At 40.2% G+C, this 19,873-nt stretch overlaps 1 protein-coding gene and 2 pseudogenes across 1 annotated transcript in view; 1 reads left to right on the top strand and 2 right to left on the bottom strand.

Annotated features, from left to right (window-relative positions):
* SPPL3 (signal peptide peptidase like 3) overlaps positions 1 to 19,873 on the bottom strand; it is a 152,121-nt gene that overhangs the window by 102,621 nt on the left and 29,627 nt on the right. The window lies entirely within an intron of this gene.
* Positions 1 to 19,873, bottom strand: part of LOC141585061 (ADP-ribosylation factor 1 pseudogene) — a 56,872-nt pseudogene extending 36,999 nt beyond the window's left edge.
* LOC104652053 (cyclin-dependent kinase 4 pseudogene) lies at positions 13,009 to 15,867 on the top strand (annotated as a pseudogene).

Raw genomic sequence — 19,873 nt, 5'->3', positions numbered from 1 at the left:
GGAAGTGCTCACAACATGTTACCAATAGTCTAAATATTGCTATATTTATTAGTATATATTACTATAATACTGGAATAGTAGATGTATTCTAAGTTGTAGCAAAGAAATTTTATACAGTAGTCAAGACTAGGCTGCACCCCCAGGAAGAAGCCTACGCTCTAACAGCAGTATTTCCCAAGCTAGCCTGGAAAAATCACCTAAGGCAGGGGTCCCCAACCCCGAGGTCAGACTGGGACTGATTAGTGGCCTATCAGGAACTGGGCCACACTGCAGGAGAGGCAGGCAAGTCAGTGAAGCTTCATCTGTATTTACAGCCTCTTTCCATCGCTCGCATTAACGTCTGAGTTCCACCTTCTGTCAGATCAGCCAGCGGCATTAGATTCTCATAGGAGGGCAAACCCTATTGCGAACAGCACGTGCAAGGGATCTAGGTTGTACACTCATGAGAATCGAATGCTTGATGATCTGTCACTGACTCCCATCATCCTCAGATGGGACCGAGTAGTTGCAGAAAAACAAGTTCAGAGCTCCCACTGATTCTACATTATGATGAGTCGTATAATTATTATATATTACAATGTAATAACAGAAATAAAATGCAACATAAAGTAACGTGCTTGAATCATCCCAAAAACATCCTCCCCCTCCTTCCCATCCGTAGAAAAACTGTCTTCCACCAAACCAGTCCCTGATGCCAAAAAGGTTGGAGGCCTGTAACCTAAGGTATTTCCAAATCTAGATTACTGGGTCCCAACCTAGACTATACACCATAATAAACTTTAGGGAAAGAGCCTTAGAATCCATGAAACAACATGTTAAGGAATTCCTATTATTATGCAAGGTTGGGACATACACCTCTAGAGAAAACACTGTATTTGAGGAATTTAGAACTATTAAAAGACTGATAGTCAATCATCAAAAGTCATTTTCTGAATTAACTGAAATAGTAAGGCATAATTTACTTTGAAAAGACACCTCCACACATGAGAAAGTTTATCCTGAAAAAGACACGCTCAAAAAAAGAATTTAAAATGGAGAAATAATGCATTTCTTCTAAGACACAGTGGATTGTAAAATAGCATACGTTTCCCAAAACAGTTACATACCACTTTCCTCTTCAGCCTCTGATCAAAGTTTGAACTGAAACGTTCTTCACATTCAAAGTCTAATGATTTTTCTGAACTTTTGGCCATCGCCAGTTATGCAATAGTATCAGAGAAACATGTCACTTCTCAAAACCCAGAATTCTGTTCTTTTTGACATCTTTGGGGCTGACAGCATAATTTCGAGGCAAATAAAAGAATATCTGAGAATCCTCTGAATTCTGTATTTAGTTAAACTCAGTTTCATCTTTCCTCAAATAGATGTCCCTAGAAATTAGGCAGTTTCTCTTAAAAATAAGGATGTTTTAAAAAAAAAATTAGTGCTTGAGTGATATTCCATCCCAAGTCATGAATCAGTAAGTTAACCCCCATTATCTCTCAAATGCTCTACAATGTATTCCTAAGATTTAACTATTTCTATTGCTTCTAACTGTATTATTTACCTTGGTATAGGCTATTTGCTATACATAAAATAATCCTTGTAGCATAGTCCTTTTGAGAAAGATACTGAAAGTAATTGCTTATCTAAATTTAACTTAAAATGCTGCCAGTGCAAATAACTTTAATTAGGTGACAAATGGTTGAGAAGACACTCCCACACATGGCAAAGTTTATATATGTATGCAGGCAATGACATTTGCAACAGCACTTGTGAATTTCTTTTGCCATTAAGGACTACAAAGGACCATCAAAAATATTTAAAAGTGTTGAGGAAAAGTTTATCTCCGAGTTGAACAACTATGGTATTAGACAATTCATGTATTAAAAATAATTTTTTTTTGAGATAAGAGTCTTGCTCTGTTCTCCAGGCTGAAGTGCAGAGGCACAATGACGGCTCACTGCAACCTCTGTCTCCCAGGTTTCAGTGATTCTCCTGCCTCAGCCTCCTGAGGAGCTGAGATTACAGGCATGTGCCACCAGGCCCAGCTGATTTTTGTATATTTAGCAGAGACGGGGTTTCACCATGTTGGCCAGCCTGGTCTCAAATACCTAACCTCAAGTGATCCGCCAACCTCGGCCTCCCAAAGTGCTGGGATTACAGGTGTAAGCCACTGCACCCAGCCCATGTATAAAAATTATAGTTTGCCCCAGGCAATATAGTGAGACCTCATCTTTACAAAAAATAAATTAGGCATCACCACGCCTAATTTATAGGTGTATACCTATGATTAGAGGTGTGTACCTATAATCCTAGCCACTCAGGAGGATGAACTGGGAGGATCCCTTGAGCCTGGGAGGTCATGGGTGCAGTGGAGCCAAGGTCATGCCACTGCAATCCAGCCTGGGTGACAGAGTGAGGCCCTGTCACTACAAAAGAAAAAAAAATGTTAGGGAAAAAATGGTATCTGATAAAGTGAAATACGGAGCAATTTCAGTAACTGAGGACAAGAAGATAGGATATAAGGCACTTCTTTCCAAAGTGTAGTCTATGGACCACCAGTATTGCCCAATCACTTGTCAAGTGGTCAACAGATAGATCATGTGGTAATTTCTAAGGAAAATCAATAAAACAATATTTTCATATACATCTGAAGTATAAGATTAATAACTTCACAGAAATCCTGAAGTAATCTTAAAGGGTGGGTGTGCTATAGGGACTACTGTCCCAAGTTTACCACACCTAACATCTCCTGTTCATAATAAAAATGTTTAAGTCTCTTCATTATACTGAAATTATATTAATACTCTACATAACTTAAAAAATCATTACAATGTCCTAACTGTAATATAGAGAATAAAGAAAAGGAAGTTAATTCATAATAAAACACTATTTAACATATTAAAACTGGAGCATCAATATACTAGGAAATATCATGATACAGTAAGATGCTTTCATCAAAATGAAACATCGCCATGAATGTGACAACAACAAATGCAAACTGAATCAGGTGTGTCAAATGGTGACTACCACACCATGAGGAGTACTGCCATAGGTGATGCATTTTACCAAAATGGCAAGCTCTTGGTAAAGCCTTAAATGAAAGGACATTACTCACTCCTTGATTTACACAGCAGTGCCATTCATAGAAAATGTAGTGTATTATGTAAAAAATGATCTGTTTATATGTAAAATACTTTAGGCCGGGCGCGGTGGCTCAAACCTGTAATCCCAGCACTTTTGGAGGTCGAGGCGGGTGGATCACGAGGTCAAGAGATCGAGACCATTCATGTCAACATGGTGAAACCCTGTCTCTACTAAAAATACAAAAAATTAGCTGGGCATGGTGGCGTGTGCCTGTAATCCCAGCTACTCAGGAGGCTGAGGCAGGAGAATTGCCTGAACCCAGGAGGCAGAGGTTGCGGTGAGCCGAGATCGCGCCATTGCACTCCAGCCTGGGTAACAAGAGCGAAACTCCGTCTCAAAAAAAAAAACTTTAGATGTGAGTAATTAAAGGAGCTTCAAACACCATGAGACAGAATATTCATTGTACCGCACTTTTCTGCACACTGCAGGACATCCAGCAGACCTAAACCCTGTCCACTAAATGTCTGTAATGACCTCTACTATGCTGCCAAACAAAAATGTTCTCACAAATTTCAAAAATGCACCCCAGAAAATGGTATTACCACAGCTGAAAACTACTGAGCTAAATGGGTATATATTACTAGGCTTGGATATTTTAAAAATCCTTTGCTTGCTACTATTTACTTCTTATGTTAGCGTTTTTGCTACTACACAGTATGACTTTGTAGCTGCAATTCACCATAATGGATCAACAGAGAAGTAGTTATGAAAATAGAAACTACTATATCTAAGCATACTACAAATATATGTGATAAAATATGACTCAAGTACAAACAAGAATGGGAACATATATGTTCTGGAACAAAAGAATTCTGAATGTGATGATTTCAAATACGCAGCTGAGAATCCAAAACTAGGAATATCTGAAAACTGGATTTCACTGGACCAGAAACTACTCACCACCAGCATGTTGTCCAAAGTGAAAAAGTATCAAACAGTGACATAAAGCCATTGAAGCTTTCATACTGTTTTCAACAAATTTAACCAAAACTGTTTAGCTTGCTGTAAAAGATGTACACTGCAAAAGAAACATTCCATTTTAAATTATTAAACTATCAATGAAAAAAGAACATTCAGATTCAGAATAAAAGCAACGTAATAAAGAAAAAATATACAAAGATGAATGCAATCATAAAGCTAGAAAGAATAGAAAGCAGAGTCTTGAAGAAATGTTCATATGGCCATGATCACAACAGCATTATTCACAACAGCCAGAGGGTGGAAGCAACCCATGCCCACCCATGAAAGAATGGATAAGAAAAATGTGGCCTATCTATACATTCAAATATTATTCAGCCTTTAAAGAAAAGCTAATTCTGAAATTCTGATACATACTACAACAGGGATGAACCTTCAAGACACGCTAAGTGAAGTACGCCAGTCACAAAAGGACAAATGTAGGATTCCATTCATGTGACATACCTAGAGCAGTCAAGTTCATAGACGGAATGGTGGCTGGGGGAGAGGAAAATGGGATTGTTGTATAATAAGTATGCAGTTTCAGTTTAAGAAGATGAAAAAGTTCTGGAGGTAAACAGTGATAATGACTGCACAGCACTGTGAATGTACATAATACCACAGAAGGGTACATTTAAAAATGATTAAAATGGTAAATTTTATGTTTTATATACATTTTACCAAAGTTTTCAAAAAAGAGTAAAAAGTAAAAAGCTGGCAAATTAGAAAGTAGAACTGACATAAAATCTGTTGGCAACTGAAACTAATAAATCACTGAAGGTAGAATCATTCCTTGGTATCCATGGGGGATACCAAGGATCCCCCTCATATAACAAAATCCACATATGCTCAAGTCCTTTATATAAAATGGCTGGTCACAGTGGCTCACACCTGTAATCCCAGCACTTTGGGAGGCTGAGATGGGTAGACCACCTTAAGTCAGGAGTTCAAGACCAGCCTGGCCAACATGGTAAAACCTCATCTCTACTAAAAATACAAAAATTAGCTGGGTGTGATGGCACATACCTGTACTCCCAGCTACTTGGGAGGCTAAGGCAGGAGAATCACTTGAACCCAGGAGGTGGAGTTGCAGTGAACCGAGATCACACCACTGCACTCCAGCATGGGTGACAAGAGCGAAATTCTGTTGGGGGAGGGCATAGTATTTACATATAACCTACACACATCCTTCTCTACACTTTAAATTGTCTCTACATTACTTGTAATACCTAATATAACGTAAATGCCACACAAATATAGTTGAATAATCCTTATCTGAAATGCTTGAGACCAGAAGTGTTTTGGATTTGGGGTTTTTCAGATTTTGGGATATTTGCATTACATATTTACTGGTTCAACATCCCTAAGTTGAAAATCAAAAATGCTCAAATAAGTATGTCCTTTGAGCATCATGGCATTCAAAAAGTTGCAGAATTTAGAGCATTTCAGATTTCTGGATTAGGGATACTCAACCTGTTGCTGTTAGGCCATATTTTAAAGAACATGCATTATCATTGTATTGTTATTATTTTCTTTTCCAAATATTCTGATCCAAAGTTAGTTGAATCCAATGAGCAGGCCCCACAGATACAGAGGGCTGACTGTATTAACAAAATTTAAACAGGAGGACTCTCAACTCAGAACATGAACTTGTAATTGCTATGAGAACTGTCCTCTCACTATAAACAGCTAGAAAACCAGACAACATACATGAAATAACAGTTTTTAGACACTGGGCAAGAAGTAGCACAAGACTGTGATCCTCCGCCAGGGAAAGGAAAACAAAAGGTAAACTTTACAATTAACGAAACTTACAGCCTGGTGACAACTCCCAGGCTTCACTTCAGGGAAAGAACACTGAAACAAAATACAAGGGTCTCAGTGAACTGAGGAGTCAATAGAGCTAGGGGAAGCTGAGGCAGCTAGAATTTGCAGGACACAGTACTGGAGAAGCTGGAACTGCGTGCAGAGAGCTTTGGAGGTCTGGCAGAAGGGTTCCCTTTCTTCTCAGATTTGCAAGTGCTTAAGAGAAAGTCTCCCCAAGGTCAGGGAACAACCTATGGGAAAGCAATAAGCCCAACACTTCCCAGAGCTCCCATACCACTTGTTACGCTGACCATGAAAAAACCACGGGGTCTCTAGAAGGATCAACATCTTGCGGGGTGGAGGTGGGGGGTCTAAATTAGTCCAAAGATAAAGATTGCTATGACTAGCCACAAAAACCTTAGAAGTAAGCTTCGAAAGGATCAAACCGAGCCAAACGTTACTTAACTGTGTGATCAAATACAATCTGACAGTCTTTAGAGGAATATAGCAAATCCAGTGTCCAGCAATATAAAATATAAAATTCACAATGTCCAAGCATACAAGGAAGTGAAAAAGATGACCCATATCAGGATGAAAACTAATTGAAATAAATCTGTAAATGACAGAAATAATGAAATCAGAATACAAGGACGTTAAAACAAATAATATCTAGTTCATATGAATGTGATGTGGAAAGGAAATAGTTTTTCTGACCAAAATGGAAATTGTAAAGATTTTTAAAGTACAGTATCTCAAATTAAAAACACATTGGCTCAGAATAACAGCAAATGAGACCTTGCAGAAGGTAAGATGGCTGAACTTGAAGATGCAGCAATAAAAAGCACTCACAGTGGGCCGGGTGCAGTGGCTCATGCCTGTAATCCCAGCACTTTGGGAGGCCAAGGTGGATAGATGACAAGGTCAAGAGATCGAGACCATCTTGGTCAACACGATGATACCCTGTCTCTACCAAAAAATACAAAAATTAGCTATGCATGGTGGTGCACACCTGTAGTCCCAGCTACCCGGGAGGCTGAGATAGGAGAATCACTTGAACCCAGGAGGTGTGGGTTGCAGTGAGCCAAGATCGGACCACTGCACTCCAGCCTGGCGACAGAGGTAAACTCTCCAAAAGAAAAATAAAAAGTACCCACAATGAAAAGACTGAAAAAATATTAACAGAGCTTCAGTGGACTGAGCACGGTGGCTCACGCCTGTAATCCCAACATTTTGGGAGGCCAAGGTGGGGGATCACAAGGTCAAGAGATCGAGACCATCTTGGCCAACACGATGAAATCCCATCTCTACTAAAAATATAAAAATCAGCCGGGCGTGGTGGCACACACCTGTAGTCCCAGCTACTCAGCAGGCTGAGGCAAGAGAATCTCTTGAACCCGGGAGGTGTAGGTTGCAGTGAGCCAAGATCGCACCACTGCACTCCAGCCTGGTGACAGAGTGAGACTTCGTCTCAAAACAAACAATTTATAAAAATAAAATAAAAACAAAAACAACAACAACAACAAATCACAGCCTCAGTAACCTGTGGGACACGATCAAGTGGTCTAACATAGCTGAACGAGAATACAGGAAGGGCAAAAGGGAAAGCAGAAAAAAAAATTTGAAGAAATAATGGCTGCAAATTTTATACATATGATGAAAACTGTAAATTCACAGATCCAAGAAACTCAAAAAGCCCCAAACAAAAGAAACATAAATAAAACCACATCAGCTGGGCGCAGTGGCTCATGCCTGTAATCCTAGCACTTTGGGAGATGGAGGCAAGCAGATCACAAGGTCAAGAGATCAAGACCATCCTGGCCAACATGGTGAAACCCCATCTCTACTAAAAATACAAAAATTAGCTGGGCGTGTGACACCTGCCTTGTAGTCCCAGCTATTTGGGAGGCTGAGGCAGGAGAACTCCTTGAACCCAGGAGGGGGAGGTTGCAGTGAGCCAAGATCACGCCACTGCACTCTAGCTTGGGCAACAGAGTGAGATTCCGTCACAAAACAAACAAACAAACAATAACAACAAAAACACATCAAGGCACATTATAACCGAAGCGCTAAAAATCAGTGGTAAAACAAAAAACCTCATGCATCCGGAAGGAAAAGGCCACACTATTCACAGAGAAACAAAAATAAAGATGAAATCAGAAATCATGCAGCAAGAAGAAAATAGATCTTTACTGAGAAAAAAAAAAAAGTCAATATAAACTTCTATACCCAGTGACAGTTCAAATATGGAGACAAAATACTTTAGACCAATAAAAGCTGAGATAATTATCAGCAGAATCCTACTACAACTAATGTTAAAGAAATTTCTTCACACAAAAGAAAAATAGCAGATGGAAACGTGGATCTATAAAAGAAATCAAGAGTGAAAGAAATGATAAATAAGTGAGTAAATGTAAAAGACATGTTTCAAACAAAAATAATGTGTTGTGTAACATAACATCGAAAGAATTAAAATGTCTAATAGCAGCAAAATGGCAGCAGTGCGGTAGACTGTATTTTCCAAAGACTGTGTCCTACCCCAGCCCACATGCCCTGCTTCTAATACGACATCAATATTCATATGGATATAACATTGAAAGCAGAACATATGAGTTGGAATATGAGAGGGAGGGAGGAAGGGAGGGAGGGAAAGTAAGAGAGAGAGAGAGAGAGAGAGAGAGAGAGAGAGAGAGAGAGAGAGAGTGTGTGTGTGTGTGTGTGTGTGTGTGTGTGTGTGTTGGTGAGATAGGAGATGGTTATGCACATACTCTCTGAATTAAGGCAAACCTCTATAACTGCCTCCACCTAAAAAGTACAGCAGAAGTGACACTAGTCAAGGCAAGGTCACAAAAGCCAATATGCTTCTATCTGGCTCTCTTCTCTTGGGACGCTTGCCTTTAGAACTCAACTACCAGACTGTAAGAAAATTTAAGCCAGCGGGTGCAGTGGCTCTCGCCTGTAATCCCAGCACTTTGGGAGGCTGAGGCAGGAGGATCACAACCATCCTGGCCAACATGGTGAACCCTGTCTCTACTAAAAATACAAAAATTAACTGGGCATGGTAGAGAACGCCTACAATCCCAGCTACTAAGGAGGCTGAGGCAGGCGTATTGCTTGAATCCAGGAGGCAGAGGTTGTAGTGAGCCAAGATTGTACCACTCCACTCCAGCCTGGCAACAGAGCAAGACTCTGTTTTAAAAAAAAAAAAATTAGGCCACATGAAAAGGTCATGTGCACAGATTCCAGCCAACAGACAAAGCTAAGGTCTCAGCCAGCATCAACTGCTTAACATACAAGTGGGTAAACCTTCAGATAATCCCAGCCCCCAGTTTTCAGCTGCCTCAGCAGAGGACACAGACATCATGAAGCAGAGACAGACCATCCCTGCTGTGTCCTATCCAAATACCTAATCTACAGAATAAGTTGGCAATAGTGTTGTTTTAAGGCACTACTTTACTGGTGGGCTTTTATGCCATGAAAATAACTAGAACAGGCCAGGCGCAGTGGCTCACACCTATAATCCTAGCACTTTGGGAGGCTGAGGCGAGTGAATTGCCTTAGCTCAGGAGTTTGAGACCAGCCTGGGCAACACGGTGAAATCCCATCTCTACTAAAATACAAAAAATTAGCTGGGCATGGCAGCGTGTGCCTGTAATCCTGGCTACTTGGGAGGCTGAGACAGGAGAATTGCTTGAACCTTGGAGGCAGAGGTTGCAGTGATCTGAGATTGCGCCAGAGCGACAGAGCGAAACTCCATCCAAAAAAAAAAAAGTAACTAAAACAAACAAACAAAAAATAGAATATTTTTAAATTATGCTTAAGTTACAGGTGAAATGGTGTAACATTATTTCAATAGATAGTGGTAACGATATATACTGTACACCCTATATCAACCACTAAAATTATAAAACAAGGATGTGAAGTTAGTAAATCAAGAACAGACCAGTCTGGTCAACATGGTGAAAACCTGTCTCTACTAAAAATGCAAAAAATTAACCAAGCGTGGTGGCAGTGCCTATAATCCCAACTACTAGGGAGGCTGAGGCGGAGAACTGTTTAAACCTGGGAGGTGGAGGTTGCATTGAGTCCAGGCTGTGCCACCGCCCTCTCGCCTGGGTGATAGAGTGAGACTCCATCTCAAAAAAAAAGAGGCCGGGCATGGTAGCTCATGCCTGTAATCCAAGCACTTTGGAGACCAAGGTGGGTAGATCATCTGAGGTCAGGAGTTCAAGACCCTCCTGGCCAACATGGTGAAACCCCATCTTAAAAAAAAAAAAAAAAAAAAAGAACAGAGATAAAATGGAATCATGAAAATACTTAATGTTTTAAAAAGGCACAAAAATGTGGAAAAGGAAGAAAAAAAGATGAAAAAGAAATTTCAAGGAAAAATTTTTTAACACAAGCATATCAATAATTACATCAAAAGTAAATTATAATATAACCTACTCTAAAAGGCAAAGATTGTCAAACTAGACAAAAAAGCAAGTCCAGCCACATGCTATGGATAAGAAATGCAGATACAGGCCGGGCACGGTGGCTCACGAATTCAAGACCAGACTGGACAACATGGTGAAACCCTGTCTCTACTAAAAAATACAAAAATTAGCTGGGCATGGTGGCTCATGCCTGTAATCCCAGCTACTCGGGAGGCTGAGGTAGGAGAATTCCTTGAACCGGGACCCAGGAGGCGGAGCTGCGGTGAACCGAGATGGCACCACTGCACTCCAGCCTGGGCTACAGAGTGAAACTCCATCTAAAATAAATAAACAAACAAACATACAGATTAAAAGGATGGAGAAAATACATATACCATATAGGTAAGCCGGAGTGGTGTTAAGTATCAACAGAGTAGACTTTAGGACAAGGAATATCAGGAGGGATATTACAAAATGATAGAGGGGTCCATTCCTCAAAAGGACATAACAATCCCAAATATGTATTCCCTGACAGCTGAGCTTTAACACTCACAGAACTGAAAGGAGAAACAAGCAATTCAAGTTGGAAAGGTCAACACATCTTTCTTAGTGATTGACAAAACAACGAGACTCACCCCCGCCAAACTCACCAAGAACTACTACTGACCAACTTGGCTTAATCAATACCGATACAATATTTCATCCAGTAACAGCAGAATATACATTATTTTCAAGTGTACTTAAAACATTCACCAACATGGACCATATTCTGGACCACCAAAACCACAAACCCCTATCCCTCAATTTAAAAAGACTGAAATAATATAAACGTATTCTCTACAGGAGAATTAAACCAGAAATTAATAGGAGGAAAAACACTTCTAAATAACTCATGGGTCAAAGGAAACAATAAGGGAAATGAGAAAATATTTTGACTTGAATGAAAATCAAACAGACCAAAATTTATGGTATACAGCTAAAGAAGTGCTTAGAGGGAAATGTGTAGCTTTCAATACTTACACTGGAAAAGAAGAAAGTTTTCAAATTCAAGATCTAAGCTTCTATCTTGAGAAACACACACAAAAAAAGGAAACAAATTAAATGCAAAGAAAGGAGGACATAATAAATATGAATGCAGAAATGAATAAAATAGAAAAACACTAGAGAAAAAGCAGGAAAACTAAAAGCAATTCTCTGAAAACAAACTCATCTAGCTAAATTGATCAGGAGAAAGGGAGAAGTACAAATTACTAATATCGGAAATGAAAGAAGGAACATCACGACAGATGTTACAAACATTTAAAAGGTGGTAAAAAACTACAAACTCATACAAACAAATTAAGACTATCTAGATGAAATGGAGAGAGATAAATTACCAATTTCAACATAAACTAAGATACATACTATAAACCCTAAATCAATTTATAGCTTAACTAGGCCAGTATCTGGTAACAAAATTGAAATGGTAGCTTAAGATCCTCCCATAAAGAAAATTCTAAGCCCAGATTACTTCACCGGTGATCCACCAACCATTTAAAGAAAGAAGTAACAATTCTACACAACCTTCCAGAAGAGGAGAGAAAACACTTCCCAACTCATTCTGTAAGGCCAGCATTACTCTGATACCAAAACCAAAGACATAAAAAAATTACAGACCAATGTATCTCATGAATAGAGACGTGAAAATCTGTAACAAAATGTTAGCAAACCAAACCCTGCCACATAGCAAAAGCATAACACATTAAGACTTCAGGAATGCCAGCCTGGTTTAACATTTGAAAATCAATCAGTATAATTCATGGTATTAATATTTAAAACCATATGATTTTCAGAACTTTGAGTCAAAAATAGAAAAAAACAAACAACAATAACAAAACCATATGATTATTTCAATAGATTCTGAAAAAGCATTTGACAAAATCCAACACCCATTCGTGATAAAATTTCATGGCAAACTAAAAATAAAAGGCAATGTCTTTATCTTTATAAAGGCATCTAGAAAAAAACCAGATCACATACAGTGATGGAAGGCTCAATCCTTCCACCTAAGATCAACAGGGCTGAGATACCCACTCTTCTCACTGATAGCATCATACTGGAGAACCTCATCAGTGCAATGAGACAAGCAAAAGAAACAAAAGGCAAGAGATTAAAACTAAATAAGTCAAATTATCTTTATTTGCAGATTATATAATTACATATGTACAAAATGGTAAGTAACCCACACAAAAAGTTACTAGAAGTCATAAGTGAGTTTACCAAGATTAGACTGTAGGATACAAGATCAGGTCTTTAAAAATCAATTACATTTCTGGCCGGGCACAGTGTTTCACACCTGTAATCCCAGCACTTTGGGAGGCCCAGGCAGGCAAATCCCCTGAAGTCAGGAGTTTGAGACTGGCCTGGCCAAAATGGTGAAACCTCATCTTTACTAAAAATACAAAAAAATTAGCCAGGCGTAGTGGCACATGCCTGTAGTCCCAGCTACTCAGGAGGCTGAGGCAGAAGAATCACTTGAACCCAGGAGGGGGAGGTTGCAATGAGCCAAGATTGTGCCATTGCACTCCAGCCTGGGTGAAAAGAGGGAAACTCTGTCTTTAAAAAAAAAAAAAAAAAAAAAAAAAAAAAATTTAAAAAAATTTAAAAATCTGTTAAATTTCTATATACTCTCAATGAAAAACTGAAAGTTGATAGCAAGGGAGAAATGACAGATATAGGTGAGGGGAAGGAAGGCAGCAAATCACACTGCCATATGTGTACCTATGCAACAATCTTGCATGTTCCTCACATGTACCCCAAAACCTAAAATGCAATTAAAAAAAATAAAAAAAATAAGGTTAAAAAAAAAGAAAAACTGAAAGCTGAAATAAAAATTACAATTATCCAAAAATAGGAAATATAAAGATACACATTTAACAAAATATGTGGAAGAACCATGCACAGGCATTATCTCAGAGATATTGCGGTTTCAATTCCAAACCACCACAACAAAGCAAATATGACAATAAAGTAAATCACACAAATTTTTAAATTTCCCAGTGCATATAAAAGTTATATTTATACTATATTGTAGTCTATTAAGTGTGAAACAGCATGTCTAAAAAAATGTACATACCTTAAACTATTTTACTGCTAAAAGATGCTAACAATCTCTGAGCCTTCAGCAACTCGTCATCTTTTTGTTAGTGAGGGTCCTGACTCATCATGGATGGCTGCTGACTGATTAGGGTGGTGACTGCTGAAAGATGGAGGCTGTGGCAATTTATTAAAAGGAGGCAACAATGAAGTTAAGTTTGCCACATCAACTGACTCTTCCTTTCATGAAAGATTTCTCTGTAGCACATGATGCCATTTAACAACATTTTTCCCACAGCAGAACTTCTTTCAAAACTGAAGTCAAGGCCAGACACCATGGCTCACGTCTGTAATCCCAGCACTTTGGGAGGCCGAGGTGGGTGGATCACCTGAGGTCAGGAGTTCGAGACCAGCCTGACTAACATGGTGAAACCCTGCCTCTACTAAGAATACAAAATCAGTTGGGCATTGTGGCACATGCCTGTAATCCCAGCTATCCGAGAGGCTGAAGCAGGAAAATTACTTGAACTAGGGAGGTGGAGGCTGTAATGAACCGAGATTGTGCCACTATACTCCAGCCTGAGGAATGAGCAAAAACTCTGCCTCAAAAAAAGAAAAAAAAAAAAAGAAATCCTCTCAGACCTTGCTGCTGCTTTATCAACAAAGTTTATGTAATATCCTAAATCCTTTTTTTGCATTTTCAACAACGGTCATAGCATCTTCACCAGTAGATTCCATCTCAAGAAACCACCTTCTTTGTGTGTCATCTGAAGCAACTTCTCATCTGTTCAAGTTTTATCATAAGAGTGTAGCAATTCAGTCACATCTTCAAACTCTACTTGCAAGCCTACTTCTCGTGCTATTTCCCCATGTCTGTGGTTACTACTTCTACTCAAGTCTTAAAACCCTCAAAGTCATCCATAAAGACTGGAATCAACTTCTTCCAAACTCCTCTGAATGTTGATATTTTGACCTCTTCCCATGAACCATAAATAATCTTAGTGGTATCTAGAATGGTGAATCCTTTCCAAATTTTTTTATTTGCTTCGTCCAAATCCATCAGAGGAACCACTATCTATGGCAGCTATAGCTTTGTAAAATGTATTTCTTAAATAATAAGACTTGAAACTCAAAATGACTTACCGATCCATGGATTGCAGAATGGATGTTGTGTCGGCAGACATGAAAACAACAATCTCCTTGTACATCTCCATCAGAGGTCTTGAGTGACCAGGTGTATTGACGACGTGCAGTATATTTTGAAAGGAATCTTTTTTGTCTGAGCAGTAGGTCTCAACAGTGGACTTTAAAATATTCAGTAAACAAGTTTCTGTGTGCCTCTTTGGCAGCTGGTCACATGGTGAGGGTGGGGGTGAGGGGAGCCTCTCTAGCCTACAGCGTGTGTCTATGGTCAGGCCCTCAGCATCTAGCTGCCCTGGACTGAGCTTAGGTGTATGGTGCTGCAAGAACTAGCTCCAGAGCTCTGATAACAGGCTGTCCCTGCAGCTCCCCGGCCTGGTGTGAAGGTCTCATCTGATCTGAGAATGGCTACCTCTATATGAACCGGTGGTTGAAACTGGTGTCAGTGCCTATGGGACATTGTACAAGGCCCATGATCCCTACAGTGGCTGCTTTGTGGCCCTCAAGAGTGTGAAAATTCCCAATGGAAGAGGAACTGGAGGAGGCCTTCCCATCAGCACAACTTGTGAGATGGCCTTACTGAGACGGCTGGGGGCTTTTGAGCATCTCAGTGTTGTCTGGCTGATGGATGTTTCTGCCACATCCCAAACTAACCAGGAGATCAAGGTAACCGTGGTGTCCAAGTAAGACCTATCAGACAAGGCAGCCCTGCCAGGCTTGCCAGTGGAGCCCATCAAGGATTTGATGTGCCAGTTTCTAAGAGGCCTAGATTTTCTTCATGCTAATTGTATCATTCACAGAGATCAGAAGCCAGAGAACATTCTGGTGACAAGTGGTGAAAGAGTCAAGCTGGCTGAGTTTGGCCTGGCCAGAATCTACAGCTTCCAGACAGCACATATACGGTTGTTACGCTCTGGTACCAAGCTCCCAAAGTTCTTCTGCAATTGACATACCCAACACCCATGGCTATGTAGAGTGTTGGCTTTATCTTTGCATTGATGTTTCATGGAAAGCCTCTCTTCTGTGGAAACTCTGAAGCCAACCAGTTGGGTAAAATCTTTAACCTCATCGGGCTGCCCCCAGAGGATGTCTGGCCCCAAAATGCATCTCTACTCTGAGAAGCCTTTCCCCCCAGAAGGCCCCGCCTAGTGCAATCGGTGGTACCTGAGACAGAGGAGTCAGGAGCACAATTGCGGCTAGTAATGCTGACTTTTAACTCACACAAACGAATCTCTTCTGAGTTCTGCAGCTCTCTTACCTACATAAGGATGAAGGTAATCTGGAGGAGCAATGGAGTGGCTGCCATGGAAGAAAGGAAAGCTGCCATTTCCCTGCTTCTGGACACTGAGAAGGTGATTTCTGCCTTCATCTCTGAGGCTGTGAAGACCCCTTCCTCCTTCCCTACACAGAATATTTTGCAGCCTTAATGACATTCCCCTCCTTTTGAGGCTTCCCCTCCTCCTGCCCCACTATTTCTCTACACTAAGGGGTATGTTCCTTCTTGTCCCCATCCCTTTATGTTGAGGTCCTTTTTTAAAGTCTACCTTTATATTGGGGTCCTTTTTTTAAGACAGGGTTTCACTATGTTGACCAAGCTGGTCTCAAACTCCTGACCACAAGTGATCCACCTGCCTTTGCCTCCCAAAGTGTTGAGATTACAGGCATGAGCCCCCGCGCCCAACCAGGGTCCTTTTTTTTTGAGATGAACTCTTGCTCTGTTGCCCAGGCTGGAGTGCAGTGATGCGATCTTAGCTCACTGCATCCTCTGCCTCCTGGGTTCAAGTGATTCTCCTGCCTCAGCCTCTCGAGTAGCTGGGACTACAGGTGCACACTACCATGCATGGTTAATTTTTGTATTTTTAGTAGAGATGGGGCTTCACCACGTTGGCCAGGATAGTCTCAATCTCCTGACCTCGTGATCCAACCGCCTTGGCCTCCCAAAGTGCTGGGATTACAGGCGTGAGCCACACTGTTTACACAGATGTACTATCATCCAGGCTTTGTTGTTCCATTTATGGAGCACAGGCAGAGTAGACTTTGGAAAATTCTTAAGAGTCCTAGAAGGTTCAGAATGGTAAATGAGCAATGGCTTCAACTTAAAAGTCACCAGCTACATTAACCCCTAATGATAGTGAGCCTGTCCTTTGAAACTTTAAAGTCAGACATTGACTTCTCTCTAGCTCTGAAAGTCCTGGATGGTATTATCTTACAATATAAGGCTATTTCATCTACATTGGAAATCTGTTTTTTAGTGGAGCTACCTTTATCAATGATCTTACCTAGATCTTCTGGATAACTTGCTGCAGCTTTTCCTTCACCTTGTAATTATATGAAGAGGGTGTCTTTCCTTAAACCTCCTGAATCAACTTCTGCTAGCTCCACACTTTTCTGCAGCAGCTTCCTCACCTCTGTCAGCCTTCACAGAATTGAAGAGAGTTAGGGCCTTCCTCTGGATTAGGTTCTGGCTTAAGGAAATGTTGTGGCTGGTTTAGTCTTCTCTATAGACCACTAAAACTTTCTCCATATCAGCAACAAGGCTGTCTGGCTTTCTGATCAACTGTAACTGCTACCATAGTAGCACTTTCAATTTCCTTCAAGGACTTTTCCTTTGTATTCACAACTTGGATAACTGGTCAAAGAGTCCTAATTTTTGGCCTATCTCAGCTTTTGAAATGCTTTCCACACTAAGCTTAATGATTTCTAGTTTTTATTTTAAAGTGAGAGGCATGATTTTCTTTCGCTTGAAGACTCAGAGGCCATCGCAGGGCTATTAACTGGCCTAATTTCAATATTGTTGTGTCTAGGGGAACAGAGAGGCCTGAGGGGCAGGAGAGAGATGAAGGAATGGCTAAGCTGGTCCATGAGGCAGTCAAAACACATAGAGCATACACTGTCTTACATGGGCGGGGAGCGACTGGAACTCTCATACACTGCTGGTGGTAATATAAAACGCTACAGTCATTGAAAAACAGTTTGATCGTTTCTTTAAAGATTAGACATATGCTTACCATATGACCCAGCAATCCCACTCCTAGGTATTCACCCAAGAGAAATAAAATAACGTGTGAAGACTTGTACTTGAATGTTCACAGCAACTTTATTTGTAATAGCCCAGAAGAGAAACAATGCTCACCAACTGGTGAATGGTAAACAAAATTTGATATCTACATAGAGGACTAGTACTCAGCAATACAAAGAATAAACTTCTGATACAGCCAACAACATGGGTGACAATTTCAAACTCACGCTAAGTGAAAGAAGCCAAGTTCAAAAGATTACATGCTGTGTGACGCCACTTACACAAAATTCTATAAAGGCAAAACTATAACGACAAAAGGCAAATCAGTGGTTGCCAAGGGCCTAGGGGCACAAGGAAATTGTTTGGAGTAATGGAAAAACATGCTGTACATCTTGATTGTGGTAGCAGTTTCACAATAGCATGTATTCACCAAAAACTGATTGAACTGTATACTTAAAATGGGTAGATTTTACTGTAGGCAAAGCACTGATTAAAAATTTTTTAAGGACTGGGCACAGTGGCTCACGCCTATAATCCCAGCACTTTGGGAGGCCAAGGCAGGTGCATCACCTGAGGTCGGGAGTTTGAGACCAGCCTGACCAAAATGGAGAAACCCTGCCTCTACTAAAAATACAAAAATTAGCTGGGTGTGGTGGCACACGCCTGTAATCCCAACTACTTGCGAGGCTGAGGCAGGAGAATCACTTGAACCTGGGAGGCAGAGGTTGTGGTGAGCCAAGATTGCACCACTGCACTCTAGCCTGGGCAACAAGAGTAAAACTCAATCTAAAAACAAAAAAAAAAACTTTTTTAGGTCAGGCGTGGTGGCTGATGCCTGTAATCTCAGCACTTTGGGAGACCAAGACGGGTGGATCACCTTCAATCACCTGATTCAAGACCAGCCTGACCAATGTGGTGAAACCCTCATCTCTACTAAAAATACAAAAATTAGCTGGGCATGGTGGCAGGTACCTGTAATCCCAGCTACTTGAGGGAAGAGAATTGCCTGGACCTGGGAGGCGGAGACTGCAGTGAGCCAAGATGGTACCACTGCACTCTAGCCTGGGTGACAGAGCAAGACTCTGTCTCAAAAAAATAAAAAAATTTTTTAATTAAACAGGAAAATAAAAATCTCAAAGTGAGAAATGAGAAAGGAATCGTAAAGGCCAAAATAAAATGGATTTCTACATACCGGTAATAACCAGCTAGGAAAAAAATGAAGAACTATCTTCATTAAACAAAAAGTATAGCCGGGCGCGGTGGCTCAAGCCTGTAATCCCAGCACTTTGGGAGGCTGAGGCGGGTGGATCACAAGGTCAGGAGATCGAGACCATCCTGGTCAACATGGTGAAACCCCGTCTCTACTAAAAATACAAAAAAATCAACCGGGCATGGTGGCGCGTGCCTGTAATACCAGCTACTCAGGAGGCTGAGGCAGGAGAATTGCCTGAACCCAGGAGGCGGAGGTTGCGGTGAGCAGAGATCACGCCATTGCACTCCAGCCTGGGTAACAAGAGCGAAACTCCGTCTCAAAAAAAAAAAAAAAAAAGTATAAAATATCTGATAATTAATGTAGTATTAAAAAAACATACCTTGGTCAGTTGTACAGAAGGAATATAGCAGAACATCATGAAAATTTTGCCCCAGTTAAATAACAGCCGTAACGTACTTCCAACAAAATCATTAACAAGATACTTTACGGAACTTGGGAACTTGGAAAAATAAGTGGGCAAAAATATGAAAGAACATTCTGTAAAAACATAAAGGTAGGATTACCCTACTGAATACTAAAAGCAATGCCTAATCAAGGGACTGGGTCTCAATTCAGCTGATAAATGACTTTCTCTTACAAGCTAAATGCAAATGGACTGCTGATTCATTCATTTGCTGACCATCTCTGACACGACTTTCGGTTCAATATTTAAATAATACACCCATAAGAGAGACAATCTTTCATTTCCTAAATCATAGCTTATGTTTATCAGTGGCATAGCTAAAATGAACAATTCATGACCAAGATAAAATCCTTAACTCAAAGCCCATATGTAAAAAGTGCTGCTGGTCAAAAATTATTTTTTCTTAAATATCTTTACATGAATGCCTTAAATCCTTCTGTTGTGTTATTTTGCCATATCATATACACTGAAATAAAGCTACAGTCTTGCATTCCTTGTAGGGTTAAGAATAAGATAATAAAACTAAACTAAAATAAAATAAAGCTACAGCTTAATACCTGTCATGTGGACAAAGGAAGCTATACTCACATGCCACTTTCCATGGAAAAACACGTTACTTTTGAGTTACATCACAGTAGACTTTGAAGCATAAATCGACA

This window comes from Saimiri boliviensis, chromosome 7 (genome assembly GCF_048565385.1).
Source record: "Saimiri boliviensis isolate mSaiBol1 chromosome 7, mSaiBol1.pri, whole genome shotgun sequence".
Classification (NCBI taxonomy): Eukaryota; Metazoa; Chordata; class Mammalia; order Primates; family Cebidae; genus Saimiri; species Saimiri boliviensis.
The sequence above is the reverse complement of the archived record's forward strand: the minus strand, read 5'-3'. Positions and strand labels throughout refer to the sequence as shown.